The sequence below is a fragment of the Girardinichthys multiradiatus genome, chromosome 12, assembly GCF_021462225.1.
Source record: "Girardinichthys multiradiatus isolate DD_20200921_A chromosome 12, DD_fGirMul_XY1, whole genome shotgun sequence".
Taxonomy (NCBI): Eukaryota; Metazoa; Chordata; class Actinopteri; order Cyprinodontiformes; family Goodeidae; genus Girardinichthys; species Girardinichthys multiradiatus.
In genome coordinates, this window is record NC_061805.1 from 9,540,957 (window position 1) to 9,562,256 (window position 21,300).

Below are 21,300 nucleotides of genomic sequence, written 5' to 3' on the forward strand. Positions count from 1 at the left end.
ACATTGTTTATACAGTGAAGTAACTGCCTCTCACACATTTCTTTCTTTTATGCTTTTTGTCAACCTAACATGTTTCGGATCATGAAACAATTTTTAATGTCAGACAAAGACAATCTAAGCTAATATAATAAGCAGTTTTTAAATGATTCTTTTATTTCTTAAGGGAAAAAAGCTATCCAAGCCAAGCAGACCCTTTGTAAAAAAGTAAATGTAAACCTTGTAAATGCTGCTCATGGTGGCAACAGCTTGATATCAAACATTTTTGATATCTGGCATTGAGTCTACTACATCACTTTTGGAGGGGTTTTTGCCCATATTTTTTAGCAGAATTGTTTTAATTTATACACATTGGATTGGTTTTCAAACATGAAAAGTGTGTTTAAAATCATGTCACATCATCTTAATCTCGATCTCAAATTCCAGACTTTGACTAGGCCATTCCAAAACCTCCATTTTCTACATTCTGAGTCATTCAGAGGTAGACTTGCAAGTCGGCTTTAGAGTTTTGTTCTGTTGCATATCCCAAGTGTGCTTTAACATAAGGCCATGAAGTGGTGGCCAAGGATTCTTCTTCAGGATTTTCTGCTAGTGAGCAGAAAGCATGGCTCCATCCAGATTCTGATGCAGCAGTAAAAATCTGCTTTGGAACATGTCTGTAGCAGTTGCTAAACCAGCACAAACAAGAAATTTAGGTTGTCATGTTGTTGTTAGTTGTTATGTGATGATGAAAAGGCAGCTTCTGCCAGCTCTGAGCAGGATAAGATTACTCCTACTGTTCTTTTGCAAAAGATCTGCAGCCTCTCACCAAAGATCCTGGTCTCTATGTTCCCTAATCCAACTTGAAAAAGAAGACTTAGCCTTACAACTTTACAACAAAATTGTTCTCCCCACTTCAAGCAGCCAGCAGCCACATGTAGCTGGTAGCAATACACTCTAACACTGTTTCTTACTGTCTATTACTGCAGCATTGATTTCAGTCTGGATCCAATTGGAAATGGATAAAATGTAAGTGAACCAAGAGTGTAAGTGGAACGTTTCTTCTGGTCTCCCTGTGGTCCTGACAGTTTAAAGCACACTGAGCAGTTGGCGTCAGGCTCAACATGGTCTCAGGATGATCATGATGAAATCTGCGCTGGCCACCGTGTCTGTGTTGACAATTTTTGACTGCTTTGTAAAGGGGAGTGGCTGCCCACTAGTTTTCAACATGCCTGGATATAAAGGGGTGTTGAAGCTTGGCTGCCAGCTGTTGTGTTTGCACATTAACCACAGTGCCTTGCAAGCTTTTTTATAACTTTTTTACATTTTAAGGACTCAAATACTGACTATTTTATTTGTTAAAATAAAAAGAACTTAGAAAATAGTAAACAGAGACAAGATACAGGAAATGGACCAGGGATGGAACAGAGAGACGAAGAACGTGGCAGTGAACAGGAGCTTATGTAATCAGGAAAGTGATGAAAGAAGAGCAATCAGATGAGATGTGGAGAAGCTGCGGCAGAGGGAAGGCAGAGAAGCTGAAGCAGGGAGGCAAGGTTCTGACTACATGGTTCAGATTTTGAAAGCTGCCTGTATCATTTAATTTCTCTTCAAAGTTATATATATATAATATAATTGTAACAAAATACAATGAAGTTTGTGGTTGTAATGTACCAACACATAAAAACGTTTAAGCAGTATGAATACATATGCAAGGCACTGTCTGTGTAGTGTCTCCACCTCCATACATCCAGAAGCATCTGTACCAGAAAATTAGCTCCTCCAAGGTGGAAAAAGAAAAAATGACTTCATAACCAAATGCTACATGTGGCATAACCGGAGCGAATGGTGAATTTCCCCAGCTGTTCCACATTTGCAGAGCACAACTATCCGCTGAGGTTGCAATGTCACATGCTCTATTCCCAAGCTCCCTCTGCACCCCGGTTTGAGTTGTGATGTGCCTTGTGACACAGTGTCCTACTCGCTATAAATTATACCTCTCTGTATGTATTTAATGTAATAAGTGTTTCCATCCCCTGCTTTTCTTTTTATTTATTGCCCAATTATGCAATGTGGGAGTGATGAATATTGAGTTCATAAAGCCTTCATTTGTTTGTTTTTCTTGAGCTTACTCGTCGTAAACACACTGTGTTATGTAAGTCTCTCCTGTGACAGATCCTCTGCAACAAGCAGCATCATGGGAAGTACAGCCTCTGCTGTTTGGCAGCCAGAACAGCAGTTTGTCTGAAGTAAGTAAAAATAAGATGCAACTTCTTTGGCATGGCTGTGGCACTCAGATGATGTAGATATGAAGGGAGAAGAAGGCTACCTTTAGAGACTTCCCAGCGTTCTGGCAAAGAAGACCCCACAAAAGCTCTTTATTGATTTAAAAGGAACACTGTGTTGATATCTTGTCTGACACATTACACAGAGGATTCCAGCAAAGGAAAAACAGAAACAAAAAATGGAAATTCCTAAAATAAGGTGAAGGAAGAGCTTAACTCTTATTGGAGACTTCTCCCTTGCTTTAAGGTTTTGCTTAGCAACAGAAATCGCAAGATTATTTAAATATAAATGGATATATTTCCAGCTTGCTTCAGGTTTGATGTAATGCAAGGGCCACATTTAGTTCAAAATACAGTATACAAATGTGACACTGTCTCTTACAGGATCCAATCTAAAGTTTTACTTTTCATTTTTACATCTAATGTTATCCTTTTCTAGGTCTAAACTTAATTCTTGAGGTTCTATGGCAGGTCTCAGTGTCTGAAATAGTCTCCCTCTAAATATTAAATCTGCACAAACTCTGGAGCCAGTTTAAATCACTTTGAATACTCATTTTTGAACTGGTATTCAGCCCATGTGGACCCCAGTGTTTTTTGTTTAACAGCTGTTTTAATTGTTTTTATTGTCTTTTATTTTGTCTCTTTTATCCCTCTTAGCTGATTTTAGCTTTAAAGCAATTTGTGCAGCAGAATCCAGACTGTCATTATTTTTTAAGGAAAAATCAAACCAAAGTAGGGCATCAGCTAAGGTTTCCTTGACCATTAAAGCATGAGACTTTGTATGTAAAGACATTGCTGGAGTCACAAACAAAAGGAAAAAAATAGACCACAGAAAATAACACAAGCATTCTGGCCTTTCCACTGCACTCAACTGCTAGAAAAAAACTGTGAAACTATAGCCAATGATTCATGAGCTTGTTGAAGCACCTTTTGCAGCAATAACACCAATTAGCTTTTTTCTGTATAACTTGTTTGTGCTACACTTGTGGATGCTTCATACTTTGCATGACCCAAGTTAGACCAATATTTAGCTGTGCAGCAGATGGTTTCACAATTTACTTTACTATACAGTGGTGCACAGGAACTCTGACTCCAGAATAAGGCCCAATAATCACACCTCCGCCACCATGCTTGACAGTTGGCATGATGTGTTTGCAGGGCTGATAGCACTCCAGTGCCATGCCGGATCTCCTGCGTACAAATAAAAAGCTGGTTCACCCAGAAATTTATCAGATTTTTCTCTGAATCTAACCGAGGCACTGCTTTCACTCCTAGCCACACTAGACAGGCCGACTAGCCAATCAGAAATGAGGTGGGGGAAAGTCTTGGCTCTTGGCAAAACTTTATCCAGCAGTCGTTCCGTTCAGTATTGTTGTTTCCCATGTTGCATCGAGCAAGGACCTCAAGAATATGAACCCAGGGAAAGACACTAAAGATGTTGATAAAGACATAAAGAACAAATGACGCTTGGCTTGGATAGAGGATGTGGATAGCGATGATAAACCCTTTGGGAGCTGGTGCCAAAAGTTCCGACAACCTGGTGCACATTTTTGCACTTTATGTGCAAGGTGGCTGATGTTTAGAACTAGCAGGAAAAAAGTTTTGTCACGGCACAAATCCAACCCCAGTCATAAAGCAGCTGTCCAAGCCATTCAGCACATATCACGTTTGCTGAGGACAGTAGCCATGGCAGACATCCCACCCTCATTGACTTATGGGACTGATTTAAAAATTTGCACCTGTTCCTTAATTGCAGTGCTAGATCTGCCATTTAATATTGCTCCTCCACTGATCAGTGAATGCTAAAAGTTAGCAGTGTATAAAATCGCCTGCACACAACTGTCTGTTTTGAGGCAGTATGCTATCTATGTAGTCACACGGTATCTCAGCAAAAAGCTAAAGCATGGCATGTTTTCACTCAACTTAAACATCATTTAAGGAACAATTTTTTTTTTTCAAGATTTTCTCATGAAGTACACTCTCAGACGCCCCACTCCCCCGTTACCAGTAATGTATGGATGACAAGCGTGATGACTAAAGTGCATAATATTCAAGAGTAGCACTGCACACCTGATTAATCACTTAAACTTATAGTATACAGGAAATAAAGATCTTCGTGTCAGGAGTGGAGCTTGCGCATCAAATCTATTATCCCAGTGAGAAGTGTAAGAAGGACAGAGAGGATGCGTCAGTGAGACGGTTTGGAGAGGGTTGGATAGCAGAGGAGTAAACCTTACCCCTACAATAGCTTAGGAGAGAGAGGAGGTAAGTAGAGATGATGACTTTGTAATTTCGTTTGAAATTTTCGAAATTATGCTATATCCTGAAATGATGTTTCAGTCATAATTATGTATTTAAATAAAAGTTTGACGTATGTATATTCACAATAAGACCCTATGTTGCATTTTGGCCATTGTTTCCCCTTAACAAAACCATCAGATAAACAAAACCAAACAGACTGAAAGACCACAAGTGGAGAGTATGTATGGCGTGGATAAGTGGTTTTATTAAGTTATTGCACTGGCAGTTTTGCACTTTGCTGTATAACAGCTTCATGTCTTGGATATTGAGAGGCTTTAATGTTAATAGGTCTCTTGAATCAACAAGTGGTCTTATGCAATTCAAACAACATACGTTATGTATTTGAAATAAATACTCTCATTATTATTCATTTAGAGTAATTATACTTTATTAATACTAAATCCATAAACCTGAGGATTATGCATTTCAAATAAATAGGCTTTATTATACTAATGAATATGCATAATGTAAGGCTTATTTGGTAGGTTTGTGTTAAAATTATCTAAAAAAAAAAGTAAATGGGAATTTGTCATGTAATAAAATTACATAAATCTTAAAAGTTAGGGTTGAATATTCCTGTTAGTGTAGAAAGCAGTTTACGTTCCCCAGCACCTTAGACCATGGGGCAAATCTAGAACATGCTAAAAGCAAATGATGTCCAATACTAGATAACAGCTCAGACAAGCAGAATGAAGTGTAGGATTTAGCAAAAGACCATCTGGGTTTCCTGTCTTCGCTCGCTGTCACCATCACAACCTCATCATGGATATGCGCTAAAACTTCATTTAAAGATGCTACATTTACACCACTTGGAACCTGTTAAAGGCTTTTTTGGTACATCATAAATGACTCTGAAAATTGCAGTAGACCGCCCTTAATTGCCTCTCATCTTTTTCGTTTATTCGGTTGGCAGCAACATTGTCCTCCTCTATGCACAGGAAATGGAAGGTCTGCTTCCAGAGAAAAGAATATTCACCCTTTTTTGCTGCTTCAAAACTTTTCTTTCCTCCATAATCCATCTTATGGCAAACATCACACACGTGTACTGAGATGAGCAGAGACGGAACCGTAAACGCATATTATTCGCAGGCTTTGATGCAAATTCTATCTCTCACATCCTCTAGCTCTTAGACACACATGAGCAGTGCACACCTGCCCTCCTCCCCGTAAGCATTTCTCACGCAGAACCATCCCTCTCCTCTCCTGTCAGTGAAAACAAATGAGCCGGAGCGTGTTTCCTAGAGTGTGTCAGCGCGGACAGAATGTGTGCAGAGGCTGGACTTCCTGTTTATCTGGCCTTCCCACTTCTCAGAGTAATTCTAAAATTCCCTCCCAGACATGTACAATCCCAGGCAACTGCATGCCAGGCCTGGTGTGCACCGTTACCTTCTGACAGATCACTGACATGCTGTCTCCAGAGCGTGGCTGTGTTTGTGTGTATTTGTGTATGTGTGAGGTTACAGACACCCTCCCTACTGTGTCAGTCTGGCAGTTGCCATTTCTCAAGGAGCTGAAGGGAGGGAGGGTTGTGTGAGGATAGAGGGAGGGCGAAGGCCTTGATGTAAGTGTGTTTGTTGTCAGAGCGTTTATTAATAAAGATGACCTCAGTGCTCCACAGTGGCTGTCTGTGTGTGTATATGTGTTTGCGGATTGTGTTTTTTCTTTCTTTGTCCTCTCTGTGTGACTCCTAAATATTTTAAAAAATGTATCAGTTTGAGAAAAACATTTTATATAGTTCTCTTCTTGCTCTGTAATTCCTGATTTCATGCCGGTGGTACTGTGATTATGTGGATTTGTAACGCATCTTTGCTTTCTTTACACAAATACAGGTTTCATTTGTGTGTGTGTGTGTGTGTGTTCTTGTCTTGGCATCACAGTGAGAACCATTTTCCCAATTTCACCATCAAATTGAGGACCATTTGTACCAAAGTGAGGACATTTTGCTGGTCCTCACAACCTATTTTGCTAACGGTTAGGTTTAGGACTAAGGTGTGAATTGACTTTAGGTTAATGTCAGGGTTAGGCATGCACTGGTAATGGTTAGGTTTAGGGTTATTGTCAGGGTTAGGGCATAGAAAGGGTTGAAAATGACTGAAAATCAATGGAAGTCAATGGGAGTCAACACATGGTCCTCACTACATATAGTAGTTCATTATTTTCCATAATGTCATGATGAAAATTTAACATTCATATATTTTAGATTCATTGCACACTAACTGAAATATTTCAGGTCTTTCATTGTCTTAATACGGATGATTTTGGCATACAGCTCATGAAAACCCAAAATTCCTATCTCACATAATTAGCATATTATTAAAAGGGTCTCTAAACGAGCTATGAACCTAATCATCTGAATCAACGAGTTAACTCTAAACACCTGCAAAAGATTCCTGAGGCCTTTAAAACTCCCAGCCTGGTTCATCACTCCAAACCCCAATCATGGGTAAGACTGCCAACCTGACTGCTGTCCAGAAGGCCACTATTGACACCCTCAAGCAAGAGGGTAAGACACAGAAAGAAATTTCTGAACGAATAGGCTGTTCCCAGAATGCTGTATCAAGGCACCTCAGTGGGAAGTCTGTGGGAAGGAAAAAGTGTGGCAGAAAACGCTGCACAACGAGAAGAGGTGACCGGACCCTGAGGAAGATTGTGGAGAAGGGCCGATTCCAGACCTTGGGGGACCTGCGGAAGCAGTGGACTGAGTCTGGAGTAGAAACATCCAGAGCCACCGTGCACAGGCGTGTGCAGGAAATGGGCTACAGGTGCCACATTCCCCAGTCCTGGGCTACAGAGAAGCAGCACTGGACTGTTGCTCAGTGGTCCAAAGTACTTTTTTCGGATGAAAGCAAATTCTGCATGTCATTCGGAAATCAAGGTGCCAGAGTCTGGAGGAAGACTGGGGAGAAGGAAATGCCAAAATGCCAGAAGTCCAGTGTCAAGTACCCACAGTCAGTGATGGTCTGGGGTGCCGTGTCAGCTGCTGGTGTTGGTCCACTGTGTTTTATCAAGGGCAGGGTCAATGCAGCTAGCTATCAGGAGATTTTGGAGCACTTCTTGCTTCCATCTGCTGAAAAGCTTTATGGAGATGAAGATTTCATTTTTCAGCACGACCTGGCACCTGCTCACAGTGCCAAAACCACTGGTAAATGGTTTACTGACCATGGTATCACTGTGCTCAATTGGCCTGCCAACTCTCCTGACCTGAACCCCATAGAGAATCTGTGGGATATTGTGAAGAGAACGTTGAGAGATTCAAGACCCAACACTCTGGATGAGCTAAAGGCCGCTATCGAAGCATCCTGGGCCTCCATAAGACCTCAGTGCCACAGGCTGATTGCCTCCATGCCACGCCGCATTGAAGCAGTCATTTCTGCCAAAGGATTCCCGACCAAGTATTCAGTGCATAACTGTACATGATTATTTGAAGGTTGACGTTGTTTGTATTAAAAACACTTTTCTTTTATTGGTCGGATGAAATATGCTAATTTTGTGAGATAGGAATTTTGGGTTTTCATGAGCTGTATGCCAAAATCATCCATATTAAGACAATAAAAGACCTGAAATATTTCAGTTAGTGTGCAATGAATCTAAAATATATGAATGTTAAATTTTCATCATTACATTATAGAAAATAATGAACTTCATCACAATATGCTAATTTTTTGAGAAGGACCTGTATAATTATGTGCTTCATTATGTCAACCTGAACAGGTTGGATGTTCTGTGTGCGTGAGCTTGGAGGTCAGCTACTCAGCCGCCTGCTGTACATGTTGGGAAAAACAGATGTACTCAGACGGATGGAAACATAAGTTGCCTTCCATCACTCCTATGCAAGTTTGGTTAGTCAGCAGAGAACTGGTTCCCTCAAATCAGATTTCCTCCAGGGCCCTGGTGGTCGGACAGTGAAGAAACGTGTCGCTCAGCTTTTGTGAACAATATGGAAGGGCAGACCTGCAGAAGAGTGTGTTTGACAGAATAAGGTGAAGCAGATTCTTTACTCGGTGAAACCTATGTCTTACACATGTTTAGCTTGTCTAGTCTCAGGATGTGTTAGTTCATATTTGTTGTAGGCCCTGCAGTATCAAACAGTTTGCATGGACTGATTCAATTAGAAAAAACATTTAAGAGATTCTTCCAAGAGAAATCTGGACTCTGTCCTCTCAGAACTTTCTCAGGCACTGCTGTCAACCTACACTGCAGCCAAGTTACCATCACAAATTAATTACAGCTTATGTCTGCAATCCATGGAAACATAGAGCTTGCTGTATCTCAGAAAACTGGAAACAAGCAGAGTTTCATGAGCTCTGCATTGCATCAAACAAACATTATATCTTAACAAAATAATATGATGTTCAGCACTATTCAGTTTATTCACGCGGTGCCAGTTGGCAACAAAGTGATTTCAGGACATTGTACAAAAAAGTAATCTCATTAAAATCCAATCGAGATATAGTACAGTTTAAACCAGCTAAATTAAAATCAGTTTAGAGCAGTCAGGTTTAGTTTAAGCAAGCTGTTCAGCTGGATTTATTTCTTCATGCAGTGCATATCAGGGGCAGCGGGTAGCATTAAAGAGAAACCCTCCTATATCAGTCAAACTCTGGTGGCAGGGCTTGCCAGTGAGTTACCCCAACCATCACTTGGTGGTAGCTTTATTTAACTAAATGATCGTGTCACTCTGTTGCAATTTGGCAGCAACCTCAGTTTAGTAAAAAGTTAATCAGAAAAGCAAAACTATGTAATGTCATAAAAGCGGGACCACACTGTCCAAAAAAGGTGGGATATTTAAAGTTTTACCGCATTGGACTGTCCCTTGCAAAGGAATCCTTTAAACCTCTTCTCATTTGGTCACAAAACCACAAGCTTCTGCTTACTTAATTGGGATAGATCAACACAAACTAGTGTATTATTGTGAAGTGGAAGAAATATTATACATGTTTTTTATAGAAGAGGAGCAAGAAGAAACCTATTTTTCAGTTTTCCACAAGCCATGTAGGGGATATAGCAAACCTTGTGGATGAAGGTGCTCTCTAACTATTTCTGCTTACATGCAAAACACTTTGTGTGGTAGACAACTAAAACTGCTTATCACTCTGAGAAAACCATTCCCATGGGTCAGCATACTGGTGGCAGCATCATGTTTGGGGTGGCTTTTATTCAGCAGAGACAGGGAAGGTCAAAGTTCGAGTTCATGACTCTTTGATTCAGGGAAACTTTGGAAGAAAACCTGTAAGTTCCCAGACTAGGAACTGAGCTGGGAAAAAATGGCTTGTTGCTTTCAGCACCCGATGCCTAGAGTAATCTTTAGTTTGAGCTGAATCTAAAAACAATTTGTATTCCTTAATAAATTTAAAGCTCTGATGAAAACCTTGGAATCTAAGCTAACCATGTGCAAGTATTTGTAATTTTTATGTAATTTTAAATGAACTGTGTTTATACTCTCCTTGGTAAAGGAATTTTTGATCTCAATGTATCAACCCTGGTAAACATATGAATGAATGAATGAATGAATATTAATTATGGGGTAAGAACGTTGTCAAAAACAATGTGTATGTAAAGACGGAAATGTGTGCATATTAGTCAATAGTTGTGCATAAGTAAAATCCAAAAGAGGTATTGTATATTTTCTCTATAATACAAAATAAAATGTTACAGCTTCAGGAAATTACAAACACAAAGTTCAAGTTTACAGTTGTGGTTTATTCTTTATTAATACAATATGCTATAAAAGTTTGTGAATACAATTTCTTTTCTATGAGAATACGAATTTACATCAGCGACTTGGCGTCACGTGATCTCAGGCTAGTTAGTGGAGTACAGAGTCAGTCGATTCGGGTTGCGCATGCGCTGTCTAAGAACAGAGGGGAGATGTGGGGGGGGGGGATACAAAACTAAAACATAGAATATGGTGGGTGGAGTTATACAATTACGTACAGTAGGTGGCGGTATGCACTTCTGAATTTGTTGCGTACCACCAGCAGAAGAAGAAGAAACAGCAGCAAGATGATGGACCAAGAGCATATATTAACGACATTATGACATATATAAATTTTTTAACATTACCTGGCTTTGTACCGTAGTTTCTTGGTCCATCTTTTTGGCGCTAGTGCCGCTTCTTCTTCTTCTGATGGCGGTACGCAACAAATTTAGAGGTGCATACCGCCACCTGCTGTACATCATTGTATGAATCCACCCACTATATTCTATATTTTAGTTTTATATTTCATAAAAATAAGAACAATGCTTTATTTATAATACTCTTGATTTCCCCCCCTATCTCCCCTCTGTTCCTAATATTCCTTTTAGACTGAATTTTCTCCCATTGCCTTTTTCCGTCATCCAATCTCGGTACTACGTTTGCTGGCGGTGAGGAGTGTGACAGCGCATGCGCAACCCGAATCGACTAACTATACTCCACTAACCAGCCTGAGATCACGTGACGCCAAATCGCTGATGTAAATTTGTATTCTCATAGAAAAGTTATTGTATTCACAAACTGTTATAGCATTTTGTATTCATGAAGAATAAACCACAACTGTAAACTTGAACTTTGTGTTTGTAATTTCTTGAAGCTGTAACATTTTATTTTGTATTCTTATAGAGAAAATATACAATACCTCTTTTGGATTTTACTTATGCACACAACTATTGACTAATATGTACACATTTCCGTCTTACATACACATTGTTTTTGCATTCTTACTCCATAATTAAAGGCTGAAAAAAACTTGAAACTGCAGGTGGAGGTTTACGTCCCTATGGGACAATTTTAAATGTACAGAGCTGGTAGGATCAGTTTAAATCAAGATGTATCCATGTTTTAGTATTGCCCACTCAAAGTCCAGGCCTGAAAGCAGATTATGTGGCTTGAAAAGACTTGAAAATTACTGTTCACCAATTATCTTCATCTAATATGACCGAGCAATTAAACAAATTTGCAAAGCAAAATGGACTGACATTTCCATCTCTAAATGTACAAAGCTAATAAACACACCCCAAAAACTTGCACCGGCATTTGCTGTAGAAGGTGGATCTACAAAGTACTGAGCCAGATCTTTTGAAAGCCATATATAATTTTCTCTCATGCAGCAGTTATTTACTCCTTTGTGTTGCTCTTCTGATAAACATTGCAATAGAAGCAACAAAAGTTGATGGTTCTAAAAAGACAAAATGGAAAAGATAAACGAATACTTTTACAAGGCACTGTAAGATGTAAACTAATTGAGCTTTCACTGTTGTTTTATCCTTCTCGCTTTATAAATCTCTGCTATATTTTACAGTAAATTTTAAGGAAAGCTGTAGTTAGTCTATGTGCTCGTAAAGGTGGTAGCAGATGTAGGTGATCTAATTTGTTTAGCTATTGAGCTCCCCTTGGCATTTGTCTCTTAGGGTCAGGGTTGAAGCCTGAGGGGAACAGACAACCAAGCATGCGCCCCCAAGGGCCTGTCAGTTACCATGGTGGGAGACGGTGAGGTTCATTTTGCCTGCTGTCTGTCCCACACCACCGAGCTCTGAGGCCATTAGGAAGAGGGTCATCATGTGCCTTCGGAGAAATGGGATAATACACAGAGCTCACACTGTTACTGCTATCCACTCACACACACTCTGACACATGTAAAGGCAGTTATGATGCACGTGTGTACCAAAACGGTCCATATAGAACCTTAATATCCATCTGAAATATGGATGCAGTTACCTGTGTTGCACCAACACACCCATTTAAGTAGATGATCACTGCTTGTATATATTAGTCTTTTATTACCTCCCCCTCCATCAGTTATCCTCCACCCTTGTTGGGCTTTCTGCTTCTTTGCTATTTCAGCTGCAGCGCTGACCCTCAGCCAGCCGCATTTAGTCGGTCAGACAGCAGGAGCGCAGTGTGTGGAAAGCTAATGAAACAGGATATCCCTGCCTCTGGTTATTATACAGGAGGAGAGGAAGAAAAATCCCACTCACTTTGACCTTGAATGAGACTGTGAAATGACAGGCTGTGCTCACAACTGTTCCTTGTTTTTTCCAATTTACTTATTCACCGACAGGCGCTGGTGTTCTTATGGACCCACGCAGGAGCTGAAATGGCCCTCACTCCACCATAATGAGCGAGGGTCTCCTTTAGGGAGATGTAAAGACACGGCACTTTGTCATCTCTGGAGGGTTCAACCACAATGCAGTGCAGTTACAAAGAAGAAAACTAACGTTTTGTGAGTTGGTTTTTTCACCTATTGATACCAAAGTATGTTTGATAATAAGATATTTTTACTGAACTGAGCTGAGAGGCAGAGAAACCTTGTGGCATAAAAGAGTGGTTCACTATACAGTAAGAAACATATTGTGTTTGTTTGGGTATTACTGATGATGCATGTGGAAGATCACATCATTCAAAAACATGAAGGAAATGTAGGAGAAAAACTATGCAAAAAGATGTTGTTGATATTATACCAGCTCTCATTTCTTAAAGTTTTTATCTATTCCTCTTGTAGCTATTCAGCATTATTCACATTGTTTAAAACATTTTTAAAAGTTATAGCACCTCTCCACAGAGCCCCACCTCTGTGGAGAGGTATAAGTATCTTACTTGCAGTAGGCAACTCTTTTAAGAACCTTAATGCTGGATAAAGTAAGATCAGTAAACAAGAACTGCTTTTCTTTTTAGACCATTTTTTTGCATCAAACACTTACTCTGGCTGGATAACTTGTTATGCCACGCTCTATGTATTTCATTAAAACAACATCAAATTTTGGAAAACCGCATGATTTTGATAATTTATTGATGCAAGACCTATTTAATATGTAGTTGAACTTATGAAGAGTAATGTTAAATGAATGTAAAAAGTAAAGTGCACCCTATGTCAGGTCTCTGTTATTTACAAATGATCCAGTCTTTACTGCCTTCTAAAAGTATTTAAATCTAAATTTAAGTGCCATGGATTGCTCCATATTATCGATTTCTTTAAAAAAAGTGAAGATAAAATGAAATAAAATAGTTGAAAACTATGCATAATATGTACCAAATATGTAAATGTTGGATTTGAAGGGCAAAACAATTATTTTAAAGGCTCTCTGGAGCACGGATGGGTCTTGCCATCCCACATTGCTAAACACAGGTTATTGTACTAGCTTTTGTATTGAAATTTAGCATTAGAAATTGTGCAGTGGGAAAAGCTGAAGTCCAGGAATGAAAGTGATCTAGGAAAAAGATGTGTTTGGAAGACTGCAGGTTTTGCCAGCGGGAACCTCAGCAGGGAAGATTTGTTTGGCCTTGCTTCTTTATGAGGCAAATATTGGGGCGGATCTCCTAACCGCCCATGGCAGTATTGTGAATGGGTCAAGGCTAGAGCTAGTGCTTTACTATCTCATCTTCCTGCTTATTGAAACCCATGTTTCTTAAAACACACACATGCATCTATAAACAGAGGGACCTCTCAGTCCAGAGAGTCATTTTACACAGCCTTCCTCAGAAACACACACATTATATTTCAAGAGAAACAACCCTCTGGCATCATAGTTAGATTCCTTCCCATTTCACTTTTATTTGGACCTAATACAAAGCAATCGTGTCTGTGGAGCGGGTGAATGTGAGAATTTCTTTTCTTCATCTGTGCGTCAGTTTAGCTCGCGCACCAGGTGCTGCTCAGTATTTTGTGTCCACCAGGGCTCCTGTGGGTTCTGGCATAGTAAGAATAATAATCACAGCTCCTCCACTCAAGCCAATATCAGATGCCAGAAGCAATGACGCAGGCTCCGCTCTTCACACAGGAAATGAGTGGATGATAGTAAAAGAGTCATACTTCACAGAAGAAAAAAATTTAAATCACAATCCAATTATCTGTCAACACCAACATTTTTTTTTTATTGCACAGTGCAGAGACAACGAGACTCAAAAGCAATCGTTTGCACGTGCCAGAAACCCAGTCGATGTGTTCTGACCGACTGCAGTGCCAGAGGCTTTAACTGCGTCTGTGTTGTGAGCAGGAGTTACAAAGTCTGGAGCTGGTGAAGTCGATCCTCTGCATTGTTGCAGGGAATATTGTCATGAAACACAATCGGCAAAAGGGTTTGTTATCAACTCTAAAAGGTGTTGGGCATCATATATTCATCATCTCAAGCGGTTCAACATTTTTCTTTCTCCTTAGAAATTATTTACCTTTGTGTCTTAAGCTTTACATAAAAGTGATGTGAGAAGCTTTTTGTTTCGTTAAAGATTTCTCTGGTTTTTTTTGTTTAACTTCCATGTTTCACATCATTATTTTTTTTTATTAGTATTTTTTTTTATTGAATTAAATACATTTTAATATCAGACAAAGATAACCTTTGTAGATTTAAAAAAAATGCAGTTTTTTAAAACAAGAATTAACCGTGGTTAATTACATTTCTTTGGTTTAATTTCCACAGCCAGACCTGATTACTCCCAGACCAATAGAATCAGGAAATCACTGAAATAGAACATTTCTGACAACATGAAGTAGGCTTGAAGATCCTAAACAGCAGCACATCATGAACTGAACTAAAGAAATTCTAGAACAGATGAAAAACAGTCGTTGACATCTTTCAGTCTTGAAGGGCATTTAAAAAGCCAATCAAACACTTGGAGTTGCAGTTGCACTGAAAGGTGGTTCACTCAGGGGATGAAAACAGATGCACTGCACACATTTTAGACTTTTATTTGTAAAACATTCTAAAAGCCAGCTTTCCTTTTCCTTCCTCTTCACACCTTTGCACCGCTTTGTGTTGTTGTATTACATCAAATTCCAATAAAAGTAACTGCAGTTAGTGGGTGTAACATGACAAAATGTGGACAAGTCTTCAATCAGAAATAGTAACAAAGCAGACATGACATTTCCCATATAGAACGAAGCAGGAACAAGACAAATGTGCTGTCTGCTGTTTATCAGTTGTGTCTAGTCTACAATGAATAACTGATACCTCCTTCAGCTGACTATTGACAAGTCTCAGGAGGGATGTCAGTATGAATTGACTCTGAAATCCAGTCATGCTGATAATGGCCTCAGCAAATGAGGACCACCCTAATTTTAGCCTGTAAATCAGTGCGTTAATAATAAGCTGCATTTTCTGGCACTGCAGTATACAGTTAAATCACTCTGCAGGAAATATCCATTTAAAGTCCAGCTTTGAGGCTCAATCATTTTCATATCTTGATTTTTATTTGCTTTGTGCTACGGTGAAAGCTGCTGGCAGTCAGCTGACCTCGACCAGATGTTCACCGAGATGGAGTGTGTTCCTCTCTGTTGTGTGCGCCTGTTTGTGTGTTTTATAGTCAGATCTTGGAAGATTGCTTGTCTCTAAATGAGACTGGCAGGCATTTTGCTGGACTTTATTGCCACATGCCTTTTCCAATTGTGCCACTCATTAAAGGCCGCCACTGCCCAGCACGCAAACATTCACGCTCGGTCTTACCAGGCTGGCACATGCTCAAAGGCCTGGTTTTACATGAGATTAGTATCCCCATTGCGTTGCCTTGTGTGGCGATCAAACGGAGCGTGACGTGGGGGCCTCTTGTCTTTGCTGATTGGAGGAAGTGGCGGATCCAGCATCGCTTCACTTTTCTTTTTCTCATCAGGGTGCAGTCAGCACGGACAATGTCAAATTTGCTGTAAGGCAATTAGAGGCCTGGGCTGTGACAATTGGGCTTGATAGAGAGGGATGCACATAATGGCTACACAGAGGCAAACACATCAACAAGATTCAGGTGGGAGCCATGCAACACATCCACTCTCAATTTACAGTATTTGTTTACGATGAGTATGCAGGTGATTAGCTCAGAAAGTGCCGCTTTAAACAGTTAGTCATTGCTGATTCACAAGCGGCTGGCTGGCGTCCACACAGCTACTCAGTGTGCTGCCTGTCAAACACACAGGCAGCCAACAGCTGGAGGTGTGTGTGCAGGTGTCCTGCTTTTTAACCAGGCCCTTCTGCTGCTCATCCATCCCCCGCCTCCTCTCTACTTGTGACTGTTTTCCCGCATGCATGATGTGCGGATGGCTGGACATATTCCTGGTTTGGTGGAAGATTGCAGAGTTCTAAGGCCGCTGATCTGTTCTGGATAAAACCAATGGGAAGCTGAGGTCTAGATGACTTACCTATTTAGGAAAAATTCACTAAAGACAGCCAGAATGCTGCTGCACTGCCACATACTTGCGTCTGAGTTCATCCAGCTCAATAGGTAACCAAACCACTGACAGCAGCCAGATATTTCATTTTGGACACATGTTTCTCCCTCTCTAATTGTATTTCTTGTTCCTGCTGTTGTTACAGTTTCAGCAGACATGACGCTGGTCTCCTGAGAGGGAAGACTCACAGAAAGGGTTAAACATTCTACCAGGAGGAGCCAACACAAACACACACATGCTCACACGTGTCATATGGTGACTTACTCAGAAGGACAAGGTTCCACTTTAAGCTAAAAATCACTTTCTAGAGCATGACCTAACTGTATTTTTAAGGACCTGCTGTTAAAGAGACTTTTAGACTTTTACGCAACAGCCGTTTTATTTGGTGCTTTATGTACTCATACCTTAGTAAAGCATGTCAAAAGCAGGGATAGATCTTCACTGGCCACTGAAAGCCAGGATGATTTTAATTAACCTTCATAGGTCGATAAAAGTCATATACAAATGATAGTAAATAGACTTTTAAAAAGCTTACAGGGTTGCCTAAAAGGATCAAGTTCAAAGCTTGAAAAATAGCTTTGTTTTAACTTTTGAATTTTTGTAAGTAGTTTTTTTCTAGCTGCATTCACAAGGTTTTCAAGCTTTTCACTTACAACTTTTGAGCTAAAAAAGTCTTTAAAAGCAAACATTATGTTGGAGTTATGTCAAGGTTTTTTGCATGTTTTAATATGAGTGTGCATGTGTGTTTGAGTCTAGGGTGTGTGTGCTTGAATCAATACAGTCTGATTAACATCACAGCTTTTCAAGTCAATAAAGTGCAACAGAGTGTGCAGAGATTCTCTTGAGTTTCCAATGTCTAGTTTATTACAGCAGAGAATGAAGTATGATGGTGTCAGAGGATTCAGTACTGCCTTTGTGGGCTCCCTCTCTGTAATACTAACCGTCCCATATGTTACTGACAGAATCTCCCGGGCCCTTGGCGCTCTGATTGTGATTAGTGACCCATTGCTGTTGACATGAATCCTGGCATGCCTTTGCAACAAATCGCTGGCACTGACCTTGCACTTTCTCATGTGATTCAAAGGGCAAACCATGGGCTCTATTGGATTATGGTCTGGATTCTGTGTCTCTGTCCAGTAAATGTGTCTTTTATGTGTGTTTTGAAGTCAAGCAACAATTATAGCAAAAGCTAAGCAAAGTTTGAAGAGACTGATGGCTTGAGACTCCAAATGCAGTGCTTTCACACCAAACCTTTGGAACAGTTTTTACCTAAAGTGCCAGAGTCTGGTTTCTGGAGCAGATTACACTGGTGTGAACCCATCCTGGACCCTGGAGCGGTTTGCTTGCAGTTTGAAACGTGCCATCCCCACGATATGATATGATAGAAGAGCAGTTCGTTTAAGTAGAAGAAGAAGAAAAAAATTGTAAGACCACAAATCAGAAAACAAAAGTGTTTGAAAATGTCTTGTGGGACTTCATAGGGTAGTGAAGCGCACAACACCAATTTGAACACCAATGTAACAACAGAAACCCCAGCGAGACGGACTTTCTTCTTTTCTTCTTAATGCAATACTGGAGCAAAACTGCCCCCGAAACAATTCGTTGCAACTGCATGACATTGTTTGGTCTGCTCAAAAATTCTCTGTGGAAACACAAACCGCGACAATTGAATTTTCTCCTTTTTACCAATCCCCAGACCTGGATCCCTTGACTGGACCAGCAGTGTGAATGTGCCCTTAGAAGGCACTGTGCCCAACGAAAGATTTATTGCACCATCTTTTTTGTCAATAATGCTGTGTTGCTTTTACCTCAAAAATTTTAATTGTGATTACGGACCACCGTCACGTTCAGTACTAATTCTAATTGATGTGCACAGCAACCAGGTTAACTACTGCTAACAAGGCTAGCCCAAAGCAATTTATGTTTCTGCATTCAAACCTTTCAAACATTGTAGCAGCATGTTCATTAAAGGACTTTTTACAGTAGCTGCAATATGTGAGACTTTATACAAAGTATCAGAAGTGCAAAAAAACTGTAGCTAATTCTACATTTTATGTCCATGGCAGCCATTTTGGATCATGAGGTCAATACTAGAGGAAGACTTTAAGCCTTACTGATCATAACTGACTTTACAGGGCGTTCCAGTTGATTCCTCTGACTTAAAGCGTGCTAATTCAAGTATTAATGGGTAGAAGGATGAGACATGTAGTTGTACTCTTACTCGTCATCTTCCGCTTCATCCGGGACCGGGACGCAGGGGCAGCAGAATCAGTAGAGACACCCAGACTTCCCTCTTCCCAGAAACATCCTCCAACTCCTCCAGAGTGATTCCAAGGCATTCCCAGGCCAGCCAAGAGACATCGTTCCTACCACCGTGTCCTGGGCCATCCCCTGGGCCTCCTCCCAGTGGGACGTGTCTGGAACACCTCTCAAGAGAGGCGTCCAGGAGGCATCCGGTATAGATGCCTGAGCCACCTCAACTGGCTTCTCTCAACGTGGAGGAGCAGTTGCTCTACTCCGAGCCCCTCCCGGATGGCCGAGCTCCTCATCCTATCTCTAAGGGAGTGCCCAGCCACCCAACGGAGGAAGCTCATTTCAGCCGCTTGTATCCGGGATCTTGTTCATGACCTAAAGTTCATGGCCATAGGTGAGGGCAAGAACACAGACTGACCGGTAAATGGAGAGCTTCGCTTTTCAGCTTAGCTCTCTCTTCACCACAACGGACCGGCACACTGTCCCCATTACTGCGGCACCAATCCGTCTGTTGATCAACCGCTCCATTCTCCACTCACTCATGAACAAGACCCCAAGATACTTGAACTCCTCCACTTGAACTCCCCTCCAACCTGAAGAGGACAAGCCACCCTTTTCCGGTCAAGAAGCCTCGCGTTCCCTGCAGAGGGTGTAGAGCTGGTCCAGTGTTCCATGGCTGAGACAAAAACCACACATGTAGTTGTAATGAGGAGTATTTTATGAATTTCAGGCAGTTGATCAGCATAGTGCAGCAGCCAGTGGGGGAAGGGGCATTGCTGCCTTGCTTTATATGCCATGCACCCAAAGAAAACCCTGGCATTTTCCCAGGTATTTGCTTAAAGGGCTTTAAACCATGAACACTGACTGTCAAAACATTTGGCTCTTTTGAAGCCATTACTTTCCTTAACTTCCTGTTTTATCGCAGCTCAACATAACCAGCCCTAATGCACCCACATCTGATAAGTTCCAAATATTTTGTTGTTAAATGTTCATTGTTAAAGATGTATTTGTTGTATACAAAAAAATAGCAAAACTGTGTTGACAGATGCAATATAAGGCAATATAAACCTTACAAATGGTTACAATTGCATTTAATTTTAAATACGCCAAGTGCAGATTCTTTTTTATGCAGATTATAATGATGGAAAAAATGAACTGAAAAAAATGACAGAAAAACTATGAAAGAAAATGTACCTTTGGTCTTTTAAAGTTAGTGATGTTGAGTCAGGGTGACCCTTTGCTTTATGAGCTTTTGACTTTCGGTGCCACCTGTTTATCAAAGTTACAGACAAAAGGGTATGTGATGGAGTGACTTTAAAGAGCAAACATTTTCCTGTTTATCAAATAAAGCGTAGTCCTTAGGGCAATTTCAGTATCTCTTCAGCCTGAAAACCCCTCAAAGAATGTCTTATAGGAGCATCACAGAGCACAGAACTACAGCTTGAATATTATTTTTAAAACACCCTTTATTGTCAGCCAGCCAGCATTGTAAACATGTGTGTGTGTGTGTGTGTGTGTGTGTGTGTGTACATCCATAGGGATGGACATCATCTGAGGCAACAGGGGACTCGGGGCACAACTATGTTGACTCACTGAAATGACATGAATTAGTTTATATGAATGTTGATTGTTCACATTCAGAACACAAGATTTGAGCATACTTCTTACCTGTCTCTCCTGACAAATCAAAAACAGACTAAAGTTATCTACCTGCCTTAGTCTGCCTTTGAGTCTGAATTCATTTTAGATATCACTTACTGAAATATTTTTCTAAAAGAACACAAATATAATTAAAGCGTGCTTTATCCAGTAATACACATACAGGGGTTGGACAATGAAACTGAAACACCTGGTTTTAGACCACAATAATTTATTAGTATGGTGTAGGGCCTCCTTTTGCAGCCAATACAGCGTCAATTCGTCTTGGGAATGACATATACAAGTCCTGCACAGTGGTCAGAGGGATTTTAAGCCATTCTTCTTGCAGGATAGTGGCCAGGTCACTACGTGATACTGGTGGAGGAAAACGTTTCCTGACTCGCTCCTCCAAAACACCCCAAAGTGGCTCAATAATATTTAGATCTGGTGACTGTGCAGGCCATGGGAGATGTTCAACTTCACTTTCATGTTCATCAAACCAATCTTTCACCAGTCTTGCTGTGTGTATTGGTGCATTGTCATCCTGATACACGGCACCGCCTTCAGGATACAATGTTTGAACCATTGGATGCACATGGTCCTCAAGAATGGTTCGGTAGTCCTTGGCAGTGACGCGCCCATCTAGCACAAGTATTGGGCCAAGGGAATGCCATGATATGGCAGCCCAAACCATCACTGATCCACCCCCATGCTTCACT

General features: G+C 40.5%; 1 protein-coding gene across 4 annotated transcripts in view; it reads left to right on the forward strand.

The window, feature by feature from the left end:
• sema4c (sema domain, immunoglobulin domain (Ig), transmembrane domain (TM) and short cytoplasmic domain, (semaphorin) 4C) overlaps window positions 1-21,300 on the forward strand; it is a 132,454-nt gene that overhangs the window by 26,685 nt on the left and 84,469 nt on the right. The window contains exon 2 of one of the 4 annotated variants that reach the window (XM_047381904.1): window positions 12,602-12,763. The exons of the other annotated variants lie outside the window; for them this stretch is intronic. The gene's annotated coding sequence lies outside the window, so the exon portion shown is untranslated. The remainder of the gene's footprint in view (window positions 1-12,601; window positions 12,764-21,300) is intronic. 4 annotated transcript variants of the gene reach the window in all.